This window comes from Coturnix japonica, chromosome 1, assembly GCF_054131305.1.
Source record: "Coturnix japonica strain WE chromosome 1, WE-NBRP24, whole genome shotgun sequence".
Classification (NCBI taxonomy): Eukaryota; Metazoa; Chordata; class Aves; order Galliformes; family Phasianidae; genus Coturnix; species Coturnix japonica.
Genome location: NC_140663.1, coordinates 102120428 through 102136711, shown reverse-complemented (window position 1 = coordinate 102136711; position 16284 = coordinate 102120428). Strand labels below are relative to the sequence as shown.

General features: G+C 39.4%; 1 long non-coding RNA gene across 4 annotated transcripts in view; it reads right to left on the bottom strand.

The window, feature by feature from the left end:
- LOC146762617 (uncharacterized) overlaps positions 1-16284 on the bottom strand; it is a 66443-nt gene that overhangs the window by 38935 nt on the left and 11224 nt on the right. For 3 of the 4 annotated variants that reach the window (XR_014946637.1, XR_014946636.1, XR_014946634.1), the window contains exon 2: positions 13911-13985. The exons of the other annotated variant lie outside the window; for it this stretch is intronic. This is a non-coding gene — a long non-coding RNA (uncharacterized LOC146762617). The remainder of the gene's footprint in view (positions 1-13910; positions 13986-16284) is intronic. 4 annotated transcript variants of the gene reach the window in all.

The following is a 16284-nucleotide window of genomic DNA, read 5'->3' as shown; positions in this document are numbered from 1 at the left end:
AAAGAAGAAAAAAAAAATAATATGGGAATAGTTGGTTTCTTACAGGGGAACTGTCTCACCAACCTGTACTTTCAGTTCTAACAGGCTTTGGTTCCAGCTGGAGGAGACTTCTTCTTCTTGGAGTGGCCTGGAGGATGCTAGCATCCACTGCTGCAGCTCCTGCGGAATTCAAGAGGAGTTTTGCCACTGGCTGTGACAAGAGCAGGACTGTGTTTTCAGTCTGCATGATCCTAAAAGGGAGGCAATTACCACTTAATGAGGGGCCTGCCAAAGGATGTACAGTAGCTTCTGTCAATGAGCTTAAAGGCAGTTCCAAGACAAATTTAGCTTTATGAATGTCTTACAGGCAAGACACACCCAGTGCTGGCTTCTTATGAACCCTGCTTAGTCTGCTCAGAGGCTGACTGAGGTCATGCAGAAACACTTTCAGCTGCTTTGCACGCTCTGTGCAAAAGGACTATGCTCAAAGGAAACCACCAGTGGTTCTTGCCTCAGGAACAATGGAAATGGTCTCTCCTTTTAACTTCACCCAGTATTAAACGATTTAAAAACACAGCACTCTCACTCATCCTGGGAGGATGTGATTTCCAAAGCTCTTTTCCCTGTTGTTTTCTGACTTTAAAAGGATTCTAACTCACAGTCCTAATACAGGACAGTGAAAATATCTGGTTAGAAATGATGACAAGCAAGTTTCTAGGTTTAGGAATATTTCTTTTATGATTCTATTCCATAGTGGTGAATTAACATGGCCCCATATTAAAAAAAAAGGACACTCCCACAGGCATTCACAATGACCTTTCCCATTTTCTAGCTCTGGTACCCTCTGTACACTTAGTTGTTGCCCTTTCTCTGTGTTATTTTCCTTTAGAAGCAATGTTTGTTTAGGTTCTTACTTTATACTTTAATTGGAGCTAAAAATGCCTAAGACCACCTGTAGGCTATGCAGCAGAGGCACTGTGTAGCATTCTGTGATCTTGGTCTCTTAATTGTACATATTTGTTATTTGCACAAAGTACACAAAAGCTCTCTTTGGGTTGTGTATTTCCTTGGTTTTTGTAGATTGTAGGGGCTTGGGAAAGGAATGAGGGCTGGCTCACTCTACTGATTTGGGATGCAGTCAGAAAACCCCACATAGTGTCTGTAGAATCCCTCCTGGAAGCTACTGCAACAGCATAATTTGTCCCTGTCCACAGATCTTTCCACCATAGCCTATAAAAGTGAAATATACAGCTCTGTCATTCTGGGCATACTGTTTAACAATAGCATATTCATCCTCAGACTAGGCAATCCAGTGGCCAGATGTATGTGGGAGTCACATCTCCTTGACATAATTATCTGTCAGAAGTTGCCCTCAGATGTTGTTCCTCTGTAAGTAATTACCCAGGTCTCAGCTTCAAATCTTCCATATATGTGTTTATGAGGGTATTAGAAGACCACAGGGAAGTTTCTAAGAATCATCCCACCTTCTAACTCACCCATCACTTCAGAAGTTTATAAGTAAAGGCACTTCAGAGAAAGATATTTTCCCTTTATATTTTTTAAAGCTTACAAATACATTTTGTCTTGCATTAAAGTCTTTTTTTTTTATTTTTTTTTTTTATTTTCAGAAGCTTCTTACTTGAATTATGAAGCAGATCAGAGGCCATCACAAAATCATCCCAGAAGAAAAAGGCAACATAATGGAACAGAAATTAAAATACAAATTTAAGCACAAAGCACCAGGAGAGGTCTGGAACACAGCATGCATATTACCTTAAAAAACAAAATGTGAAAGAGTGAGTCCTAACAACCATACATTAGAAATTGCAACGTGTTCTAATATCTTCCAGATGTGGATTTCATTACGGCTAAAGTTAGATAGGTTACAACCTGCACTTAAAAAGCTTTTCTTTGCCACAGACTGAGAGAGTGAAGATTTGCTGAAGCAGAGAGAAAGGAAAGAGCTGAACCTCCTCCTGACAAACACTCAGCTAATGTTTGTGAGTACTTCACTGGCAACCAGGAGGAGAGGGGTTGTTCCCATTATAGCTGGTTTCTTTATTTCCTTCTGAGGTTGGTAGAACTTCTCACAGGAAGGATGTAACACGGGAGGTGGCAGATTACAATCTCCTATTTCTACATGGAGCCAACTGCTGTTTACAAGCAAGTGCACCCTGGAGGCACTGAGGAATAAATACCTACCAAACAGCCTATAGCCAGCTAAATAAATCACAGTTTTTCACAGAGCTCTGGCTTGTGTGAATATAGCAGATGATCCCTAATAAAACCCTGAAGTTTTCCATCATGGCTAACTAATCTGAATCTGTACAGCTTTCTTGTGTGGAAATCTGTATATCTCCTTAGGCAAGAACAGCTCCCCAACAGCTTTCTTAAAAGCTGCATTTGTACCAGTACCACAGAATCAGCCATCAACATTCCAGGCAAGGGTTCCCCAAAGATACAATTGCCCATCCAAACAAAATCCTCTAAGCCCCCTATCATTACAAGCCTTTCTAGAGTCATAGAGGGTTTCTTCCCTGTGAGACTGTTAGAAGTCTCATTGTCAGAGCAGGTGCCCCATGCTGCCTAAGTTCCCAAACATTTGCTCCAACTTGTGCTTGGATCACTTTTCTGAGAGCAGAGTTTTCCTCTGTTACTCCAGAGGCTGGGCTAGAAACCAAGAGAGGACATCCTCAGAGGTTTGCATAACTGCAGAGTTCCCCCAGTTGTCTGTCAAGAAGGAAATTACAGCTCTAAGGGCCACTGCTTTCCTTAGCTTAGAGGATGAGTGGCATCAGACATTACACTTAATGAAGTGAACCAGAACAAGTGGCTAAAAGAGTGGTATTTTCTAAAGATGAGTTTGAATATCAGTGGGTCAGGAATCATTATTGATAATGCAGAAGAGAAATCTGACACATTTCCACCAAAACCTCAGTCCCCAGCTGCTGCATTGAAGAAACATTCTGAGTAATTACTGGCAGCTCTCAGAAGGTATCCTGCCTTCAGCATGCTCAAAAGAGCATGCTGGTAGTGCTGCTGAACAGAAAAATGTCTGTTACTATTAATCCTGGCCATGTTCTGAATGAAATTCTTACCTCCGTATTAAAATGCTAGCTTATTTTCATGGTGGCAAAGCATTTTCATGTAACAGGAGGTGCTTTCAGTGTAAATGCTTTTTAAGAAATGTATTTGTTACCACCATGAAAGATCTGATGACACTGCAAGCAAATAGATGTTAAGAGACATTTGGCTTTCTTCTCCATGCATTACCAAAGCATCAGTTTGCATATCTCAGATGAACTTTGGAATTTTTCTGCAATCTTCTGGCATACAAAGGATATTCAGATTCTTGTATGTGGCAAAGCATTGCCCACATTAATTAGGAACATCACCTTTTTAGGAAATGTATCCATTTATATCAGCTGAGGATGCCTGACTGTGAGCAAACAAAATGGCACTAGCTTCTGTGACTCAAGAATGTCACATATAAGTGACTAAACAAGCCTGCATCAGTGGCAGAACATTGGAGAGAGAGGCCACTGGCAAAGGATGGCGGAACAGAAATACTGCACCTTTATGCTTCGGGCACCTTCTGGAATCGTAGTTCTCAGGATATTTCCAACTAACATGAACCAGCTGCTTCTGGTGCTGCAGAACGAAAAATTAACACTGATCAAGAACATAATGGCTTGGAGTCAGAGAAGCACATTTGCAGTGAGATACCTATTCTGCTCCTGTCTGGAGCTGATGAGACCACAGCAGCCACTTATCTCCCAGCACCTCTCCTAAGACTGGTACCATAAAGCATGGCAATGAAGAGACAAATGAGAAGTCTTCAAAGTGTGGCATCAGGAAAGAGATAAGAGGGACTGCCATCCTATAGTTTGCTGTGGCTAATTTGCACAATTTTACTTTGAAAATTGGTGGAAAGGTGGGAAAACTGGTTTCCTGGGAGCCGAAAGTCTTAACCTCATGGCATTCATGATAACTAATCAGATGATTGTGCATCTGTTAATGTAAGTTCATGTCTTTGTAAGACAAACCTGATCATGCTGAAATGAGGGATGGATAACTTAGAAAGAATCAACGAACTTTTAAAAGGCAAAGATGTCTGGGAGCTGCAGAGAGCAGGGTAAAACAAAGTGATCTTCAAATGTAATGAGGAAAGGAGGGAAGCAAAAATGTCCTCTGTACCTTCCCTGGCAAAATTCAGAGATCAACAAGGAAATAATTGAAAATCATCAGCCTGGAGAAAGAAGTAGGTAACTGTATGAGCTCAAGAAGAAGCACATACGAGTATGCAGAAGACCCAAAAGGAATGCCTGTGCAAAACTGCGAGGCAGCAGAATGACTCCATTTATTACAGTTTAATTTATTGGCTGCTGACAGTGTGTTCTATTCAGAACAAATATAGTGCGGTCTCTGTCCCCAGAAGTATTCAGTTTAGATAGAAAAAAAGATTAATTAAGATCTTTCAGATTGCCCTCAGTGTATTTTAATGCAGAGGTGCTGCAGAATCATTGTCTTGCATTCACTGGTTTTATTAGCCATTGCACACAAGATGGAAATTGCTTATTCACAAATTTGACCTCTTTGTTTGCTAATTTTTCACACAATTCTTTTCTCACCTTTCTCCCCAGAGGGAAGTCTCTAGGCATAGACCAGAGGCTGGAAAGGACCATATCTACCCATGTTGCACACAAAACCCTTTCTATTACTGTTGGGGCATGGAGGGAGAAGAGCCAGGAAATAACAGAGGCCATGAACCCACCAGTCTTGCACTGTAAGGGTAACCCTGCTCATTATAGTAAAACGCCGCAACAAAAAACATTGCAGCTATGGTTCTCATAATGAAAGTATGCTCTGTGCATACATGATATTATAAAATATTCTATGTTATCCAAAATATGGCAACACAGCATGGAGGGAAGGACTAATTGCTTTTCAGAAATCATGTGTACTCATAACATTTTAATGGCTATGAAAGGGATTGTTTCAGCTGTGCATCATCTGGAGAGAGCTGAAAGATAACCCACAAAAGAATTTCTCTTCATTTAAGGGAGGGAAAAAAAGTATAGCATGCATCAGTTTGTTTTGTTGCCTGTTGGTAAAGCTCTTATTCACAAAATCTGGTTCCATGTGGTGTGGTGCACCTATTGTTGAAATCATTTCAGTTGAGAATTAAGCACATTCACGGTGTTTATTGATCCAGTATCTAGAGGAAGGGGTCCCAGAGCACAGAATCACAGAATCACAGCACGACCCAGGTTGGAAGGGACCTCAAGGATCATGTAGTTCCAACCCCCCTGCCTGGCAGGGCCACCAAACATACACATTTACTAGATCAGGTTGCCCAGGGCCCCGTCCAACCTGGCCTTGAACACCTCCAAGGACGGGGCATCCACAGCCTCCCTGGCCAGCCTGTTCTAGAGCCTAACCACTCTCCTAGTGAAGAACTTCCCCCTAACATCCAACCTAAATCTTCCCTCTTTTAACTTAAAACCATTTCCCCGTGTCCTGCTATTGTCAGCCCTTTCGAAAAGTTTACTCCCCTCTTGGGTGTAAGTTCCCTTCAGGTATTGAAAGGCTGCAGACCAGGAGGATGTGTATGTTTAGAGGTGGAACTCTTTCCTTTGCATTACCAAGTGGCTGAATTTCTGATGGAGAACACAAGATAGTCATTCAAATGGCAGTAATTCAGGTTGCAACAAAGAACCTGAGACATACAAATAAATGCCTCATTTCTATTTTACAGGTCACATAATGGATGTCACATTCAGTGCTTCTTATGATGAACAGGCTACTTATTAACAATAGTCTAGGACTTTATTTCATTTTAAAATTGCCATCTTTGCCAATTATTCTAACTTTTTAGTATTTTCCCCCTTTCAAACCAGGATATTTTTAGTCTGGACCACAAGTTACAAACAACAGAAGTTGCTATAGAAACTGAAAAGGCACTTTGTGGAATGAAAATGCAAGAGGAAATACAGTTCACTATTTATCTACTGCAGACAGTAAGACAGAATCAATATATATCTGTATGCTTGTGCATATACATATCTATGGGTATATATGTGACTTTCCATACTGTATCTAGCTGCAGCACAGCTAGAGGCAGGTTTCTTGCATGGGATTGGGGGTGGGAAGCTGTTTAGCAGTCTGATCTCCCATTAATGTGACACAGACTGCATACCATGTTGAACACTGCTAATAGAGGGAACTAAGGTTGTTCTTTTCCTCCCTACCTAAATCAGGCCCCATCACATAGCCACTGTTACTTTTGTTTTACATCCCTTTGTTTGCTGTCCTTCTTAAATTAACTTAATGCTCTTGCAACATCAAGCAAAGGTAATTTCCAGTCACAGGACTTGGGTTATTTTGTATCTGTGCAATCTCCATGTCTTACCTACAGAGGGGCTAATATGGATGAAGTATTATATAATTTTAAGCCACTGGGAATCAAACTCAAAGCTTAGTGTTACATCATGGATTACTGATGTATACTCATAGGATGTATACTCATACTCATACTGTATAGGTAGAATCACAGAATCATTAAGGTTGGAAAATGCCTCTAAGGTCATCTAGTCCAACTGTCCACCTACCACCAATAGTACTCACTAAAACACATCCCTAAGTGTCACACTTCCATGTTTCTTGAATAGTTTCAGGGACAGTGACTCCACCACCTCCCTGGGCATCCTGTGCTACTGCCTGACCACTCTTTCAACAAATAACGCCATATGTCCTCCTCAGACTTCAACTATAAACATAAGATGTTTCATGGGCATGGTGCCTGCAAGACCAGAGCTGAAATGTTTTACTGGCTTCTGCTTCCACACCTTTTATTTGATTTCATTTTTCTTCAGAATGATTGTATAGGTCAGGTTTACAGTCCTTTGTCAAGAACAGGTCAGAGAAACATCGATCAGAGGTGATTTAAAAATAGTGGATCCTGCCCCTGGGTGGAGATGCTGGAGGCAAGAGAATGAACTGGATAGGAATCAAAGACCTTTCTAAAGCTACTTTTTTGTTTGTTTGTTTAAATGTATTCTGTTATGTTTAGAGTAGTTCTGCACTGTCTTAGGGAACAAAATTACTTCTCTGCTTTAGAGTTCATATATAATGCCAACAAAGCACTTCAGATTTCTGAGTAGTTAGGTACTCTATATTGGACGTGGTTGTCTACGGCGATTGCCAGGAGGATGTTGAAGTACTGGCTAGGAGGTTTTATGCACATTAGTTGTTGCTCAAATAACTTTGAGGAGTTTTTCTTTTTCTCTCTCTTGCATACATTGTCATTCTCTGTGAGACCCTGTTTTCCCAGCTGTCTGCCTGGCTGGGGCTCTGATGTCTGTTTGCGGGAAAGCTGTGGACTCAGCTCCAACAGAAGCCAGCAGTGACATTCTGGGATGTATGAAGCTGTGTGTAAATCCAATCTCTCCAAAAGTAATGTGTGCTAATGGTTATCAGTGTAGTTCAGGTGCTGTGTACCCCATCCATGCTCTAGGTCTCTGCCAGAACAAGACTTTGATATATTTCCACAGATAAGAGGTCTTCCCTGGAAATCAATTTGAATGGGTGGAAGAGAATGGATCTTCTGTGATCTCCATGGGACTGTCTAGTCTGGATAAAGCCCTGAGATGGGGTTCAGTGAGGGACATGCCAACCCCAGCATCTAGATACCAACTGGTTATCTAGGCAGGCTTTTTACAGTCAACCCCTTTTGCTTCAGTTCAGTGTTTACAAAAAGAGGATATTGTGAAGTAGTTTTGGAGCACTATGGTAGAACAAGGAATGCAATTTAAATCCTCTTGAAAAAACTAAGGATTTTAATTTCCAAGCAGGTATGGAAAAGTAGGCATATTATGACAGCTTAGGAGAGCACACTGAAAGGCAAAGGCAAAGTTAAATTTGAGGAGCTACTTAGTAAATAAGCAACACCTATCTAAGGCACTGACCAAGTCAGGAGTTCTAGAGAAAAAAAAAAAAGTAAATGACCCTGCAATTAAAGACTATCGTAATGCATACCTTGCTAGGGATAGATGAAGCCCTCACAAGGAACCTAAAGTCTGACAGTTCCTACTTTTAGAGCTTTACTTTGCTTTGCTGACAAAAGTACAGGCAAAAGGTTAGTTTGTGCATGATTATTTATATATACGTTTAGGCTTCCATGTGGTTCAACCTCAATTACTGCTTATGAAAGCAAATCTGATTTCAAAATATGAATCAGCATCAGTACCTGGACATTAATGACCCATGCAAGGGATTTACATATGTGTTTGGCACATATTCTTGAGTAAGGCTATTTTTAATGCTGTCAGTATTCAAGTAGTACACTGCTTTTTAATATGCACTGTAATTCTCTCCGACTTAAGCTCCTCAGTTCTTGAATACATTCTTATTAAAGAGAACAGATGGTTTCAATTACACTGGCTGAATTCTCAAGGGTAGCTTCAAATTTGGGTGACACCACTGACTATTTGGTTGAACTAACATAGGCCAGACTGTTTTTGCTGTTTCTCCAAGCCTGTCTGTTTCTTCTGTCCTTTTTAAAAAATACCAGGAGGTCTTTGTAGCTAGAAGAAAAGACTAGCAATCTTCTCTAGACTAATCTTTTGTCTCTAACACCCACTTAAAATAGGTGGCCAGATAATTTCAATTCAGTCTTTAATAGTCAGAGCATGAGAGAAAAGGACAGTCAGCCAAATGTGATGAGCTCAAATTTTTTCAATAGCATCAGGTATTTGGAGATGCCTTTTCTATTTTCAGCATGCCCATGTGATGCTTTCTCCTCTGACAAATTATACCTTTCAATCAAGACCAGTGCTAAGTGAAACTGGAGTGATCCTATCTTTGGAGGCTTGATAATTAAAATGAGGCTATTTTGCAGAAAAAATCCCCAGGGAAAAAAAAAAAAAAAAAGAGAGAGAGAGAGAGAGAATTATCAATAGGAGTAAATGATGTTTTTTCTTTTTCTAATAAATTCTTATTCAAAAACCATTTAATGCCTAAGAGTAAGGTCAAAATCAAGTAGACTTTTACAACTACACAGCAATTTATAAGTGCTGGGACATTTCCTCCCTGTAGGACAGTGACAATAGAGATAGCATTACCATCGTACTCTGCCCAAAAGTGCCTTTTCATCATATACCAGCTAGATATTTTTTCCCAATCAAAACTTTATTGACTCACAGCAAGCCATTTGTAAATGATAGATTAACCTCATTAATAAACAAAGCACCATTAAAAGAAAGAGCTTGAAAGAGTTACAGAGCATTAGATCTATTTTCCAAACAGAGCATAGGCAAATGTGTCTGTGTCTTTTATATGACATGAGAAAATGCTGGCTTCAGTGTCCATTTTCTAAACAAATTTCCCAAGAAATTACTTAGGTAGGCAGAGGTGGAGAAGGATTCTCAGAGGCCAGTGAAAACACTTACCACAAGTAGTTAGTTCAAAGAGAAGCTGGCTATCAGGCTTTGGTTGAGATGAATGAAATTGCTCCTTGGGGTAGGAAGAGGTTGCTGTGTGTCTGTGTTTCACTAAGCCAAGCACTGGATTTTTATTTAGTATATTTTTTAAAAGGATACCACTCTCTATGGTGTTGTGCTGTCTTTCACTTTCTTTGATGAACTGAAGAGTAGCTGGTGACCAAAAGCAGAACTAGGAAACATGAAGGGGCAAGAGAGACTAAAGCAGGATCTAATGATAATCCACACGAGTGGCTTTGTACTATCCAGGGTTACCTGGAAAAAGCTTGCAGTCCACAGCAAACTCTTGCAAGAACAGCTTGCAGTGGTAGGAGAAACAGTGGTTGAAGATTTCTGCTGGATAATTCTGCTGTAACCTGAGTCCTGGTGGAGAGCTTAGATGTCTTTTTGACTCTAGTCAGGCCTTTATGAACTCTTCATGACAGGAAACAGATTCAATATTAAACTTTCCCTTTGTAGAGGTGCTTGCCATTTTCTCAGTCTTTCACTAAGCTTTGCTGTAAAGCAGTCAGCCTACCAATTTGGATTGCCACTGGCAAATCATCCTTGGAAGGGATGTGGCTGCATGCCAGCGTAGTAATGAGGTGTCAGCTGATTTAACAATAGAAACCACTGAAAATACGAGAAAGTAGAGGTTTAACTTAAAATTGCTGCTCTAAATTGTAAGTATGATCCTGAGCAGAATAGCAAAATGAACCAGCCAGACTCTCTGCATTATTTTCTGCAGCACTCTTTAGTATCAGACATCCCATTCTGAATGTCATTTAACTGTATCAATCAAGAATACCTCCTCCTTTTGCTGCCAGTTAAATTCCTATATGAAGTCAAGTATGAGGTCAGCTCTTTCAATACAGCATTGCAATTAGAGCTAACAGTCTCTAAATTCAGACCTAGGAATCTGCTTTCCAGGACAGTCTCCTCTGTTCATTTAACTTGTGTTTTTGTTCCCAGCAGCTGTACCTTGAATTTGACTGCATTAAACGTTCTTTGTTAGTTCCCAATCGTTAGATTGTGCCAATGGTCTGCTCTCATCATTAAATATTCCACTAATTCTGGTGCTGTTCACAGATGTTGCAATGAAAGACTTAATGCTGTCCCCATGAGAAAACTTAGAGTTGTGGTTCATGAACACTGTAAATTTGTGTACTCCTTTGTGGTGACCATAAAGGATAACTGAGAAAAGCAGTCCCCCTGTCAACCAGTTTTAGTTCCAGGTGCATGAGATGAGGATGTTTCCAGGTGTAAAAATATCTAAAAAAGTCTTTAGCTAAGACACTGATGACAATATAAAGTAGTGTTAGACCAGAAAATTATATCCTGGGACACCACAGAAAACAGTAAGCCTTGCTGATATCTCAGCCTTAGCAACTGTGTCAGAGATATTAAGAAGACTGTTGCATCTGATAAAACAATCTGCCTGTTGTCATTCAAATAGGGTCAGAGGAGACTGCAGTGAGGAAACTGCAGAACACTGAAAGGGACTCTGCATCCCTTGGAAAGATGCTAAAGGGATCAGGAGTGCTTTCCTCTGTCCTCCTGGCTGGTGGCTGGGTCAGGAGAAGAATAGATAGGGTTAATAACTGGATAAGGGGATGGTCTTGGGATCAAGGTTTTCATGCTATGATCTTGGCCACACCTTTGAGAGACCAAGTATGTAGGTGTCAAATGGAATGCAACTGAGCAGATGGGGCAAAAGTGTTCTAAGGAGTAAGTTGGCTGGATTGATTACCAGAGCTTTAAACTAGATTCACTGGGTGAAGGGGATGGAGTTCCTTGTGACAGAGAGGGGCCTGGTAATGTTGTCCTTTTGGTAAACTGTGTAGAAAGGCCTCTCAGTTGTCCAACTGGATGTTCTGAGGGCTCCTCAGAGAAGACAAAACTGCCTGGCTTAAACTTTCTTGAATCCTTCTAGAGATACTTGCACCTTCTGCTTCCCTACAGTGCCTGTATAGCAATGCATGCTTTGTGGGGAATAAACAGGAAGAACTAGAGATCTGCATGCAGTCACAGGGCCATAATCTCATTGAGATCACAGGCACATGGTGGGACAGTTCACATGACTGGAATGTTGTCATGGAAGGCTATGTGCTTTTTAGGAAAGACAGGCTGGCAAGATGGGGTGGTGGAGTTTCTCTATATGTGAGAGAGCAACTAGAGTGTATTGAACTCCACTTGGGGAAATCTTGTGTGGATATGCCTAAATAAACATATTTTTATTACCTGGCCTCATCAATATTCATAAATTTATACAGATTAATTCCACAGTCTTTAGAGAGCTTGAGTTTCATTTCCTTACTGTGTTGTTCAGTGAGAGAAGAGGAGGAGCAGAGACCTTCTTTACTAAGGTCTGAGGACATCTGGAACTACTGGATATTTAGGATGTAGGTTAAAAACAAACTCACTGCAAGAGAAGGTACTGAAGAACTCTAGCTGAGTGAACCACAGGCAAGCAGGCAGATCTTCTTATGTCATGGCATAGTTTGTAACATATTTGTATATATAATACATCTTCTGGAATTTTCACATTAAAGTGACAGCTGAGGAAAGCTGACAGCTGAAAAATTAACTGATATGCAACAGCTATGCCATTCCTAGGAACTCAGCTATCTTGGGGACAGGAAAATAAGAAACCAAATGATTTTAAGAACTGAGAATAAGTAAAGCCCTTAGGCTTACGTATTGAGTGACCTAAGAAAAATGACTGAGCCAAGGAGGCCTGAACGTGCATTTCTGTGGAGTATCCATGGAGCCTTTAGAATCACCGTGTAATAAAATGAATCAATTTCCATGAAAACTGTTTTTAGAATATTAATATAATTGGAATGGCAACATTATGACAGTCTTTTGTGTTTTAAGCAGTGGAAATAACAATAAATTTCTTATCCCTCATAATAGGAGATCTGTAAAGTGGACGTGTATGATGCAAAAAGAAAACTCTTAGAAATTAGTAGGATGTAGTTCTGAGATGCAAGATGATTTTCAGCAGCTCTGAATAACTCTTAGTGTAGTTATGACCTCCTTCAAAGACAAAAAAACCCCAAACCAGATTGCTAACAGTTGTTTTGGGTTTTGCACCATACAGCAGTAGGAGGTAGATCCTAAGAGCTTTCTAAAATCTCCACATGGTACTGAATAATGTTGTGTAAAAAGTCCTTCCTTCATACCATGCTTTTCCTTAATTCTTCCTTCCTTTCTTCCTTCCACTAACTTCATCCTGGATAAAAATAAGTTCTTGCTGACACTGAAATATTGCTCAAAATCTAGCTTTCTATTATTTGTATATGGAAACCTCTATTTTGTTCATAAGATAGATTTATTTGTTAGAAAACTACTTATCATATGTTTCCGAGAGAGAGAGGAAGGAAAAAAAGAAGAAGAAGAAAAAGATTTAGGACTTACCTGCTTACGGGAAGATGACTTATTTAGAAAAAGCATCCCAGAGTTCTGTTTGGTCAGTAAAAGCTTAACAGGTGATGAGAGAGAAATAAGAGCACACACTATTCCTACCACGCAGGAAGTTAAGCTGTAGAGTTCAAGCACAGGGTTTGATGGTCTTATGCATAGAAACATTGCAAAAAGAACTAACTGTACACAAGAGTGAGAAATCTATTCCAGACAGTGTTGGTAACACTGAATATAGATGTCATAATTACAAAATACCGAATACTGAAATAATGAAAACCATATTCATGTCTATCATGGAATATCAGTAACTGAAATGCATTCCTGAGAAAGAATAATAACTTTAGTAATAATCACCATAGAAATGTATCCAACATAAAATGAAATAACAGCTCGATGGTGTAAATATTATGAATTTTCTCATTAACATCAATTCTTGCTTGATCCATTCCTTATATGTTTGTGTACAGAATTGGTGATATTATTTACCTTTTTCTTTCTCCTTTCTCTTTGTGTTGCTTTAAGAAAAAAATACATAAAATTTATCAACATTCAGAAACTAGGGAGGCTGTTTAAAAGCTAAATTCACATGCTTTGCTTGTTGTATAGGTGTGACTATTTTCTGGGGCCAGTGCTCCTAATGTGTCGCCCTGCACAAGCTTTGAGCTACGTCTGAGGCATGGACTCTATCTGTTCAGCCTCTTGCAAGCCAGGTGTCAGGAAAAGGACAGCTGCTAACCTGGCACCATGGGGGCCTCCTCATGTTTTGTTTAACTGTCTTTCATAGTCCTCACCAATACTGTATGTAAAAAAAGTTAGTGTATAAGACCTAAAGATAACAATGCCTGAAAATGTTATGACAGTGATTCTACATGTTATAGTATGAAGACAGAGCAAGAACCCCAGCTGTGCAGGATGCAGAAAAGAGCATTTCCTCCTTTGTGCTTCATTTGCCATGTCCTGCTTTATGTACAGCAAAAGTAGTAGAAAGTAACGGTATGAACTGTCTAGCTGTCAAGTTCAGCATACCTTTGTGTTCCACAGCAGACCACAGCAAGACGAGATCCCCTAGACAACCAAGCATGAAGTGTTCTTTCAATAATTCTGAAATGATCATGAAAAATGCTTAGTTAGCCTTTCCCACATCAATACTTGGCAATATACAAACATCACTGACATCATTTCCCCTTAAAATTGAACCATCTGTCAGGTGTTTGTTTTTTTTCTTTTTTTCTTTTTTTTCTTTCTTTCTTTTTTTTTTTTTTCTTTTTCATGGATATATTGTCTATATAAAGTAGGAAAAGGGATTGATTTGCAATTATTTATTCAGATCTTGTGTGACTTGGTATTCTTTGAGCAGTTGAATTCTTTGTCTTTATACATTACCAATAAATTCAAAATCATGCAGAACTGGTGAATATCAGTTTTTGACCAGAGTGTTCTTGGGCAAACCCACATATACACAGGGAACTCTAGAAATGAAGGTTCTCTCTGGGCATATCTCAAATTGCAGAATGAAAGCAGTATACATCTGGAATTGTTGAGTGCATGACAGAATTTTGGCATGGATGAACTGCATATGTATCCAGGAGTTCTTTTCCATGCTGCCCTTCTTCAGGTAGTTCCTTTAAAATAATGTCTTCTATAAAACGAATTTAATGAAAGAAATGCTGGTGAAATCCAAATAAGTTTCAATTTGCAGTCCTTCAGAATTGTAGTGCCTGTGTGTTAACACAGAAAATACTACAATGAGCTTATTCACAGGTAGAACAAGACAAGGCAAAACAGAGAGAGATTTTCTCTAAGACATGGGACTCTAGAGCAGGAAGGAATGATGGCTTCAGCTCCATTAAAACTTTGTAAAAACTCTCTAAAACATTTGTCATCCTGCCTTACTCGTCATGTACAGCAGTAGCATAAAGCAACAAGTCATATGGGCTTGTTATAACATGCAACAACCTCTTACAGTGCATTTTCACTAGACCCTACGCAGATTACCAAGTACTCAGGCATTCTTGGGTCTACAGAGGTGTCCTGAATCAGGTCTTACTTGGCCTTACCAACCGTGCCAGAGATGGCATGTGGCAACCCATGACACAAAAAGGGATGTATGGTAGAAATTACAAGATGTCTTACAAGGGTACAGCAGCTTTTTATTATTATTATTTTCCAGTGTATTACAGTTGAATATTGATCCCTTTTAGTGTTTACTTCAAAATCAATTACCTTTATTGTTTTTTCTTGGTACAAAACTCTTCTCTTAAACTTTCATTGCTTCATATGGAAAAATACGTGCATAAACCTGGACACGTGCCTATTGCAAATTTTCTTTTGAGGTTTCCCTCTGCTGCTCAGAAGACTTGAAATTTTAAGCAAAGATGAATCTAAGACTCTGGGAATTACGGGCATTAAAAAATAAAATACTGTATTCACTAGGAAATGTTTTGTCACTTCTGCAGAGAGCATACCTTAATATCAGATGTGAAAGCCTCATTTTGAAGAATAATTTAAAACCCAAGTGTAGTACCAGAGTAGGTCCAGAGATACAATCATTGCATACTTCAGTCTATGATGAGCTTAACAATAAAATTGCTTTCAGACCACATTAACAAGAGAAGACAGAAGTGAGGTAAAACCTTTGGCCTTTAATGAACTAATTGCAGATGGACAAATTAATCTCACTAGCATACAAACTGGCAGAGACGGAGACTTCAGTTAGTATACTGAAACTATCTTAACAAGCTGTTGCGTCTTAATACCCTTCAAAGTGAAATCTTGTGTGAAGTTGCTTTGCATTTAATAGCATGCCTGAACTTCAAGTGTATTGTATCTGAAAGCAAATGTAAATTTATTAGTACCACTGAGTTAAGCTATATTTACAAAGTATTTGAGATTGTACGCAGCTAGTTTCACAGAGTTGGGAAATGGCAGAACAGGAAAATCCAATCTCATAAAAAACTGCTGATGTTAGAGGAGAAAATACAAAGGTACCTATGTTCTATCAGTTTGGTAAAAGTGATATTCCACACTGGCATCCAACAGGTATTTTCTAAAGCAATAGTCACTTTAATTTCATGTGACTCCATTTACAAACACACTTCAGCTTGCTGTTGCTATGAGGAACACAAACAAAAGAAGACTCTGAAGGACGCTAATAATGCTTCAGTCTTCAGTCAAAATAACCCCAATAATAAGCCTAATAGTCATCAAAAGGAACTAGTTCTGCCATGGTAAAGACCTGAGCACATGATTAAAAGACTGAAAATAAGCAGTCATTGCTGCCTTACCACGGATGAGAAAACATGAGCTGGAGCTATTTACTTCACAGGTTGGAGAATACTTATCTGGCAGAGATGAAGGAACTTCATTTTATAGACCCCAAACTGCATAACAGTAGGATTGT